The sequence below is a fragment of the Lottia gigantea genome (genome assembly GCF_000327385.1).
Source record: "Lottia gigantea unplaced genomic scaffold LOTGIsca_137, whole genome shotgun sequence".
Taxonomy (NCBI): domain Eukaryota; kingdom Metazoa; phylum Mollusca; class Gastropoda; family Lottiidae; genus Lottia; species Lottia gigantea.
The window spans coordinates 164688-176313 of record NW_008707563.1 but is presented as its reverse complement, the minus strand read 5'-3'; positions in this window follow the sequence as shown (position 1 = coordinate 176313).

Below are 11626 nucleotides of genomic sequence, written 5' to 3'. Positions count from 1 at the left end.
ATCTCGCGCCGCCAACGGTGCAATCTGCTGCCCCTTCATACATCTATATACCAATTATTATACGCTCAATTGCATTAGAAACCCAACTTATTAAGGATTTTCGATTTTTTTTACTGTTTTACGATCGATTCTTCGAATGTTTTTGATCTTCTTTGAACTGCCGGGGATTAAATAATATTTTATGACTTTTGAGGAGAACCTTATTGAATGAATCTATTTTGTTGAACTGCATTTCTATTTATGCTTGGTGAAAGGGGCATTCCGCTTTTTTGTAAAATGTTTTCATTATCAAAAACGTCGTAAATTATACCTTAAAACAAATTTTGAAGTATGTTATATATATATCTATGTATCTTCTTGATCAAACTGAATTTATTTTAACAGTGTTAATCAAAAACGTAGAGTACAAATTGTTAATTAAGCAGTTTGGCCTTGTTTTGGTGTACGACTTTATAATGGCTCGATATTATTAGTTGAAACCTTTAGAATACGTAGGAGACATATTTCTCTACAGTTATTCGTTTATTTTACTCAAATCCGTACACTAATTTTCTAAAAGGTTCCAAAAATCATAACGAACTTAAATACATTACGTAATGTTTTTGAATATTTTTGTCGTTTAAGAATTAACGGCCGGATTTTTTAGTGAAAACTTTCAGATAAATTAAAGGGCAAATTTCTCTAGATTTTGGTGTATAGTTTTTACAAAATAGAGCAAAAAACTTTTTTTTTCGACCTACAAAAAAGCGGAATGTCGCTTTCAAATGGAAGTCACGCTCCATGTTGCCAAGTCCGACGATTTTCGGGAGTGCATACATATTATCTCAATATGGTAATAAGGTACAGCGTATTCAAATCCCCAGGACAAGTATTGCCTATTAGGTGTCGTATGTTTCAATACCCTTCGACTCTTGGTAACAAAAATTTTCAATGTGCACTTTCTTGGATATCGACATTAAACTCATGCCCTGCCCGCACTCTCTGAAAGTTACGATCTGTATAGATTACCTCCCTTTATCCTTTCATTGATGTTTCTGAAATCTGATCTTTTATCACATTTTCTCATTTTACATTCATCCTAATGTCATCGTATGATTAAATAAAAATTCTCAAATAATTCTCAAACAATTGAAAGATAATTGTCATGTCCGATTTGAAATTTACGTTTATTGAGGCGTTGTTTTACAAATCATAATAAACCATAATCTAAATCTCTTTCCGACATTTTCTTTTTAATTCAATGCCAATTCCATTTGATTTATTTTTAGAAAGATGGATGTTTTAAGAGTGCTGTCATATGCACTGTTAAATTCGCTATGTAAAAACTTCATAATTTTATTGGCAGCTATAGGTATGGTAGCCAAATAGTATGAACGACTTTTAACTCTTTGTCCATATGGTTTCAACCCATTGAAATGGAGCTTTTACTCGCCACCTTTCTGCACCTAAATGGCCTGATGAAAACGAATAACGCCAGGCAGTGTGCAGTGAGGAAGATTTTTTTCGGGACAGTGCATAAGCCTCCCTTACTTTTCGATTGGCAACTTTCGGGGATCTTTAAAGTGCATAGCCTGTCCATGTCATCCCCTCTGACCTACATAAAGTACGAGAGAGACCTGGTTCAAAAATTCGTATTAACATGTCGGGAGAGAACCACGAACGTTCAGATTAGAGAGCAAGCGACTAACTAACTGAGCCACCGCGGACCCTCATCTTAAGCTTTGGTTTTGTTCTATATATTTCAAGAGCTGGAAGGAAGGTTGATTAAAACTTTAACCAGTGATTTTGTTCTACATTCTATTTTCTATATTTTTAACAGAAGAATGATGACAGTGTGTTACTTGTTGCTTTGTTAACAGTGACCGGGGCACAATAAGGAAACAAAAAAATATTTGACAGATGAAATATGTCTTCCTCCACAGCTATATGTTAAATGATTTAGAGATGTTTTAAGCGAAGGAAAGATTACACCGTTTTCTGATGAATATCCTGTTTTTAAATTCGAAAAACAAATTTAAAATGATCTATGCCGGGTATTATAATTGTATTAGCTTAACATCCTCGAAATCTAATCAAACATCTTGGTTTCTAGTTTCAAAATTCATTAACGCAATATTGTAACAGGCTGGGTTCGAAATAGGTAACCTTGCAGTACACCGTAATCTTTGGGGCTGAGTTTGAAAATATTTTGCTATGACGGAAGCAATCCTAGCTTGGCTTTATCAACTCGACATCCGGTTCCATAGTCCACCTAGCTGATAATGTTTATTTGGTATATATTTACATTAATTTCTGTATGTATTAATTTTTTTATCAATGCTTTTTTCATCATTTTATTATTAACTCTTTTTGTTTTGAATTTTGCTATTTTTTTCAATGCATGTAGTAAAAAAACAACAGGTCTTCCGCTTTGCATTTTCTTTTTTGATGCCACCAATCTGTCTTTCATTCTGACATAAATCTAAAACAAATATGAAAATCAGATAATGAATTTCAAAATTTTCGAATTTACATAATTTACAAATAAAGTTGTCAAAACCCGTGTAAATATGAAACAAAAGTTATCCTGGATTATTCAAAATAACTTCCATCGATGTCAGTTTTCGATGTCAGTTTGAAACGTCAAGAACAATGTTATCTAATCGAATCTCCAAAATTTAAATTAGAAATTCTTTATTTTGCAATTCCAAGCACTCGATATGAACTGTTTATTCTCTTGCGATTAGGTAATTTTTAATTTCTAGAACCCACAAACTACCTTTATTCAATACGGCTCAATGATTTCAATGAAATCCACACAAAAACCTTCTCTTCATTCACGCGTCTATATTTTGTACTTGCAATGAAGAAATAATTCTTTATGAATTTCATTATGTTTCAAAATAATGGGTCATAGAATTTGAAATTTTTCGTTATACGGTTTCAACGTTATAAAGTGAGTGAATCTTTTTACCAGTTAATCTCAGTGACAATGCTCTTTTATTTCGCCCATTAAATACTGGGTGAAATCGATCAGGGGATTAGGAGAGATAATCAGGGATTAAAAACAATCCCTACTCAACCCTTGTTTAAAGAGTCCAAGATAACTGGAATATTAAGTTATATCAAATTATACAACAATTCGCGGACCATTTGGCAAAAGATGAGATATTGCAGATTTGAATTTAAATATTGTAAAGAACAATAAGGCACACCGAGCATGACCCCTAAAATCAACACGGTACCTCGACAATCATCGACCCTAAATCCCTCCCATCTTATCATATCAAAACCCAGAGTATTTAAAATGCAAATTTTTCAGCCAAGTCAAGATCTTTTTGTCTTCTTCTTTCCAGTGCAAAGAGGTACCTGTTCTTTTTTTTTTTTTTTTTTTGTCACTCTAAAATTAAAAAATTGAGATTACCAGAAACAAAAACAGTCCAAATTGAAATATGAATTACAAAATCCAACATTCCAAACTGATAAAAACAATATCTATACACAATTTCGGAATTAAAAATACAATGCAAATGCAGAATCCAGTAACATGCACAATTCATTTTCCCATCGTGATATGACCATTACCAGAACGCCAGTTCAAAATATAAAAACTCACCATTCAAACTTTAGCCAAAGCGATTTTTCTTATGCCAGAACGTCAGTTCAAAAAACAAAAATTCAAAATTCTAATTTCGAAACATGCACATTTTTTTTTTTATATCTATTTTGCCAAAGCGACATTACTAACAGATTCAAACTCCAAGCTTTCAGCAGTTTTATCAACGCATTTTCACAAAATAATTTGTCAAAATCTTGGCAATAAAAATATTTCAAAATGACATCAATCCTCTAAATTTTTTAAAATCAGATATAAAGAAAAGGTTAAATTTTGTTTTGCATATTCAGATTTATAAAGAAACTGCATATTAAAGGTCAAGTACTATTAAATAAGTCTGAAAGGTCTTATGATTTAGTTATAATAGGGGTAGAATTTTATAAGTATATACCAAATCTTTATATATAAAAAAAAAACAATAGGCCCTAGTATAAAAAATGGTTATTTTTTATTGAATTGAGGGATTAATAAATAACTCAACCCAGATGTTTTCTAACAAACAATATTTTATTTTGTCAAACTTGTGTAAAATCATATAATGTATAGAAAATGAAAGTGCCACGGGCATTGAAAAACGCCGAAAAGGTCGAGCGTTTATGAAATGAAAAATGCCAAGGCTATAGAAAAGTGCGTCAAAGGTCGCGAGTCAATTGTCATAGACGAGTATAAGTGATAGTTATTTTATTATTCTAATAATCGATATGAAAACGAAGCCACGAGTCAAATCTAAATAATAAAAGGTATGGTAAGAGTTGAGGCCCTTGACTTCTTTTGAATCAATACTAAATAGAGATAGGTGACTAACAAGAGACACGGCAGTAAAATTGCCAGCATCAATCGACACTGTCAGTACTTCATGTCAATCATTGATTACCTTTGACCAAATTATTATTAATAGCTCTACGTGGCTGAATACTCGTATTCAAATACACTAGCTCATTAGTCCAATATGGTAATAACACAAACCGAGTTGGCCACGCGAGGTATGGTAAATAAACGGTCAACGCTTTCAATGTCCGCACGTCGTAAAGGTGTCAAATTTATCACAGGAGATGTCAGGTCCACAGTAACAGAAGGCCACAATATTCAGAGCAACTTGTCTCTAAAACAAACATAAAAACCTCAACACATTATTATCAGGATGCCAAATTAAAAAATATTTGGTTTAGGACTGTCTTAAAGAAATATTAATTTGCAATCTTTATATTAATATAACAACTCTTTACGGCTCCGTGCACACAAATCTTGAACCGTCGGACAAATTCGTCAAACAATAGCTAACGTATTTTTTCCATTATAAATTTCAATACGACGGCGTATGACAGGGCGACGTCATTAGGCTAGTTGTGTTCGCTGCATTAACAAATGATATTTTTAACGACTTTTCAGTTGCAGCAGGATTAAGAAAATTTTAATAATTTTTTGACACGTTAAGACTTTTTCAATATTTATAAGTCTAATATAGCATTTTGATGCTAAATCATGTCTTTTTAGTGACTGACATGCAAGTTTTTGAATTACAGTTTGCAACATGGTCAATATGCAAACTACAAATTTATTTGGCATTCTAAGCCCGATAACGACCATTATATATATTATGTCTGGAATATAATGAATATTATTTACATTCGAATGTGAAACACCTGATGTTACTCTGAAAGAACTACGTTTTTTTTAACTCGATACCTCTTTCGAGGGCCAATATTCATACGTGTATGTTTTTTTTTAAACTTGGCTTATGTGGTTTTTATCGCTCTTTTTTTTTATTCCAGAAGGTAGAGAACAGATGGGTGTAAAACTCCATTTCATTACTCCAAGAATATGCGGATAAGTAGAACCTAAAATCCACCCCATTTCCCTGTATTGTATAGAACATTGGGGTATAAATCTAATTGTCAACGTTAAACCTTTTTTTTCATTAAAACAATAAAACATGGAAGATAACGATATAAAAACTTGCACAATAAATGTTTTTTGTGTGTGTGATGAAGCTGAAATGTACAGAAATTAAAAAATATGATTTTTGATGGGTGTACTTCATCATCAAAAAGATGACATGCATTCACTTTACACATGAAATAAATCTAAAAAAAAACCTTGTTCACATTTTAAAGTGCTTCCTTGGCATGATATACACTTTACAAATGGTCATATACATATATATTACGACTAGACTAAGAGGTTTTTAAAATCTTAGTCTGAAACGTTGTCATTTAAAGATACCTTCCCTTATTTATTTTCATTTATTCATATATATTCGATTATTAGACGGATAACACTCATATATCAATCGAGAGTAGATATTTATGTAACATTAGTGTAAGCATATTTCGCGGTTAGTGAGTTATTAGTTCTTAGTGAAACTGCAGAAGCCACAAATGTCTGATTGAAAATTGGAATGGTGCAAATTGATGCTGTTCATAACAAACATCAATAATCAAATAGTTTGCTTGATTTTTACTGATTTTTAAATAGCCTTAATCCAATTACCGACGACTGTCAAAAATGGTTACTAGAGTAAGATAAGAACTTTCGAAATAAATATCGGATAGCGAAGCGTAATGCGTTGCTGAAATGAAATAAATGATAATGTAGGATCCCCGAGAACCAAATTTTATCCTTGTAAAATCATTGCAAAAAGGCCAAGGACCAGCTCGTAGACAGGATCCTTGAGAACCTAAGTTGTTAGCCTTGTAAACCCTAGTGTTGTCAGGTTTGGTGAATGACCAGCTGGTAGAAATGATTTTTGTCCTTATAAAATCAATGCATAGAAAATTTGCCGAAGATCAGCTTGTGGAACGGATCATCTAGAACCGAAGTTGCTGTATATTTAATAAGTATGGTTGAACAAAGGACAAACAGGGACACGGGATCTTCAAAAACATTAGTTATTATCCTTGTAAAATATACACGTTTGAATCTCATCAAGTTATGTTTTTGATGTAAATGGGAGTAAGGTGTACCTGTCTCACAAACCAACAAACTGAATAATCGGAGTAAGGTGATGTAATACTCTCATTGAATGTATTTTAAATTACCTTGTTGATGGGTGATCTTATCAGTTGATTTGCTAAGCGGCTTTTTATTCAACTGGGATCAAATAATTTTAGATTATCATCGCAATTCCTAATGGAGTTTTACTTTCCAATTTTCTGTACCTGTGGGCTATTGAAAAAAAGTTGCACGTTCTACGCCCTCTATCTTATAGGGCTCAATAAATAAAAAGTGTTTTTTTATGAAGGCCTGTCGTATATAAATCTCATTGGGGTTATGTTAAGTGGATTTCACGTCCTAACGTCCTGTACCTTATTTTGGCTAAAGAAATTAAATTACATTTTTTACGCCCTACTCTTCTGTTTTACATTCTACTTTTCTATATAGCATCAATATCACAATAACATATCAGACATTATCAGAATATTTGATCTAACTAAATGGCTATGATAGATAGAGGAAATTAGCATATTGAATTATAATAATGGTTAATTACATGTACAGGATAGCGGTTGGACTGATTTGCCGATTGGCTGACAATAGCTTCACTTCACTCGAAACTTTGATGAGCATGGAATTGACTGGAGTTTTGTGTTCAAGTAACAGAAGCACGTGTATTATTTCATCTAGGAAAGATTTACCTCACGATCTGCAAACGTTCGACTCGATCAACGCCGATATTCGTTAGTTTCCGTGAGTTGAACATTCTAGCCATTCGGCAATCCTCGGCAGTTTCCGTTTCACGGAGGGCTGTTTGCATTCTATCAGCAATCTTGTCCCAAAGATGATACGTGTGGATCTACGAGATGCTCATGATGTGTGTATCAGAAACACACAATGGCAGTAAATTGGCCTTTAAAAACAATATCCTCTTTTTATAATTGGTTTAAAAGAATAGCGAATGCTTCAGCACTTGGGCAAATTAATCCCACCGCCCGTAACGTACTAACGAGACTGACAAAACGGAACTGTCACCAATATGAATAGCAATGATTCTTGACATAGCTTATTGACTGTGACATATTTACCGGCGTGTGGCGGTGACACTCAGTTAGAATTGATATTAATAGGCCGATATTAGACTTTTTAATTATCTTAGTATAATGATTTTCATGAATATAGTTATCATAATTTTAGTTGAACATTGGTGATGACGTGACAATTTCTAAACAAAAGCGAATTATCGTTGTTCAAAAGGGAAACTAAGGAATTTACTTATTTGTGTTGAGAAGGGACGGAATGGGGGTTGGATCGTTTTATTCGGACAATGATTTCATCAAAACGTCAACTTAGTTGAAAGTTGTTAAGTAATCAATTGAAAAATTCGATGTAGCCTAAAATCGCGAGATGTATTTAAAGGGATGGGTTCGCTAACCGTGTGACCAATCGTACCTTAATTAGTCTCAGAAACGAGAAGTTTTTAGCTAAGCTAATCAGTGATAGTGTTCACAACGTCTAAGCCTTCAAGTCCATGTATACCGAGAGTTATCAGCGTTAGGAGGTTAAAAAGACGACTCATCTTTTCTTGAGACTCTGTTACGAACTATTTAGAAATATTCTAAGTTAGAAATACTTTTAAGGGAATTATGCGTTTCGCATACATTTCGCGTACTTCTGAAGATTATTTACGTATATTCAAAACTCAAATCAACCATCAAAAATGGCGAACCTGACAAGTTTTTCTTACATGCCATATTGAAGTAAAAAAAATCCATTTCTTTTCAAAATTCAGGTGTGATGTCTCGAATTCCATGGTGATAGCGTCTTAAAGCACAGGTGAGACACTTTTTCAGAAAGGGAAAGCATCAAGGCACCTATCAGCAATTTTCTTGAATTAATTTCAAAATTTTAATTTTTGTTTTGACAACAACTTCAGCCTTCAAGATCAAAAAAAAAAATTTCTCATGACGTCTTGGAGCATATGTCGTTCAGGAAATTACTTCCGGTGGTACTATATGTCGTCTAAATATAATGTTGTGACGTAATCTCCCTTGTTTAACCAATAATTAACCTTTCATCAGGGAATTAACTTCTTTTGTTCAAACGTCTTGTGGCAAATCGTCTTTTCATTCACAAACAGAGTGGGAAGATTAACTCTTTGAACCTCGACGCCGCCCCTATGATTTTATCAGTGCTATAATTATAGGTTTCGTGAACAGTTCGCAATGTAAAGGGTTAATAATACTTTTCATTAACGCTATATTAACGCTGTTGTTGATATTTTTTCACCATAATTTAGATTTTTTGCACAAAATTTGAACAAGATGGTTTGATAAGATGGAGCTTTTATAAAGCGAACACAGTTTTTGAGGGCCACACAGTGCTTTAAATTTTTTTTCAAAGGGATTACTTACGTTAATAAAGGCAGGATTATCAATCAAATTCCCTCCGTTTTTTAATTTGGAAGTACATACATGTAGTATGTTTGAATAGCATGCAGGTTTCTAGAACGTGTTCCTGCAATGGACAGTGGCGTAGCGAGGATTTCATTGAAGAGGGAGGGATGCGGGGGGGGGGGGGGAGTGGGGATGCAGGGGACATCAGGGCGTCCCCGGCGTCCCTTTGCAGAAAAATGAAGGGAGTTCAAATGGATGGAGTGTTACGTTTTACTTTTCTGTACCATGTGGGCTAATGAAGACAAGCAACGCCATGAGGGAAATTTTGCCAGGACAGCGGCATTAGCCTGCTCTTTTTCGATTTCCAACTGTCGAGGGATCTTTAACGTGCACAGCCTGTAGCACATAGGGCCTCGATTTATTGTCCCATCCGAACGACAAGACGCTTTTTCATTTTTTACGGCACTGATCATTGACGAAAAAAAACAGTTCAAAAATATCTTGGCGTCACTGCTGTCATAAGTCATACTCGTTTTCGTAAATTGGTGTTAAGTCGCAGGGGCAATTATTATTTTCAGTGGGCAATAAAGTGTTAACCACCGCCTGGCTTAGCATTCAGCGTATAACAAGCTAAGATGATGTTATCAGTCGCTAGTTTAGATTTTACCATTGATACGACGACTGTCAATCCGCCGGGCCTTTATTGAACACGGAGCATTATTGACCTGACTGTTTTGACACTCGGAAAAATAAAAGCTAGGACAAATTAGGTTTTGCTGAATCAATGATGAGGATCCTGTTTAATTATATTGATTGCAATTAACCAAGGAGTGACGACATGCGTTCATTGTTCAGAACCGGATACTTACTGCATTTCAACGTTTTGCGAGTTGAAATTTTAAACGGGAATGTTGACTTTAAAAAAATTTCACATGCCAAAAATATGAATGCATGGGAACTAACACACAGATGGGTGACATGAGGATTTTGATATCAAAAGCGACACTGTACCCTCTTGTTCAGTATCATCTTGACCCAGCCCAGTCGGTGATTCATTGAATTAGGGTGCCGTCTGCTTTACAACTTGGTAGAACTAATGGCGGCGCCAGCCTTCCGAGACTGTGGGTACAAATAAGGGGCAGACTGACTCAATGGGGGACAACCGCTGAGCCGGAATTCAAATTTTTACTACTCTGTGGTGGTGGCGTCATAGTCTCAAGCCTCTCAAAGAGCGTTCATTCAAGAAAATTTTAGAAAAAAAGAATAGATTTTGTGCATTCTGACACATATGTTGGAGAAAAAAGGCAGACATTTAGATTTGTTGAAAAATAAAGTGGTGGTGCAAACCACTTTTCTAGGGGGGCAAATGAGCCCCCAAACCTGCTCAGCCTCCTTGGGCTTTCTATTAATGTCTTTTCTATATATGGCAGTCTCAAGAAAAGACGAGTCGTCATTTTAACAATCAAACGCAGATAATTCTGGACATACATAGATTTGAATGGCTCAAATTTCGATGGAGATCTATGAAAACTATTACTGACCATTAATATCCCCGTTTCTGAGACTATGGTTGATTGGACCAACTGATGGCGAACATATCCCTTTAAAAAGGGGTGTGGTTACAAAAATGTTATTTTAGAGATTTAGAAATGCCCAAGAATGGAAATGGAGCTCTAGTCAATTAAATACACAAGTCAAGAATTTCTGTACTCATTAATTTCAATGACTTCTTGCTACTGTTCAATGAGTTTCCTTACAATACGTTTACCCTAGCAGTCCAATATTGTAAAGTTCCAATACTAGCTGTCCTGATGAACATTGTTTATCTTGAACATGTGACCACAGAATGAGATGAGCTTTAAGGTGTTTTTGTGGGCCGATTCGATTAGGTAGATTAGCTATTTTGTGCGTTTGTGAGCCAGGACGATTAGGCTAATCAGTACATTTGTGAGCCAGTTTACCTAAACTGGTTTGGCTAATCGTCCCAGGAGGTGGTTAGGCGATTCGATTAGGCTTTTCCAAGATGGCGGCATGTGGATGTTGCTAATGTAATAAAAATAGCGGTCTTTCATTGGTTGTCAGCGGAGGCAGCCACATTGCCAAATCGCCGATTTGAATTTCGTATTTGTGGACCACTGCTAATCTAAACCAAATTGCACCAAATCGTACTACCTAATCGAATCGGCCCACAAAAAACGCCTCTAGACAATAGGACTCGGACCACCCAAAAAAACTTTGGTATTATTCTTCATACAGTTTACTATGAATAATGGAGAAATATACAAAAACAATACATATAAAAACAATAAAACATTGGGCCAGAGAGAGAGAGAGAGCTCTTTACACAAAGAAATGGGAAAATTCTAACGTACATTTTTTCAGCAGAAGGGGGAGTGCTTTTATTGAGCATGATTCAAATTAAAAATAATTTATATTCATTTTTACAATTATGTACAATTTAATTTCAATGGAATATCTCCCTGGAATAAAGGACATTTCAACATAGTTCAGAATTAAGGAAAATTCTTGTGGTTCTCCAAGTTGGGAACAGTTATCTATTGCTTTTGGTGCACATTAATTGTCTGTAATTGCGCTGTAAAAATTACAGATTTTGAGCATTGACATTTCCATTGGTATTTTTTTTTTTTATCTACCACAATACTGGCTTAATTTTGAATAAATTGTTTTTCTGAACACCTGT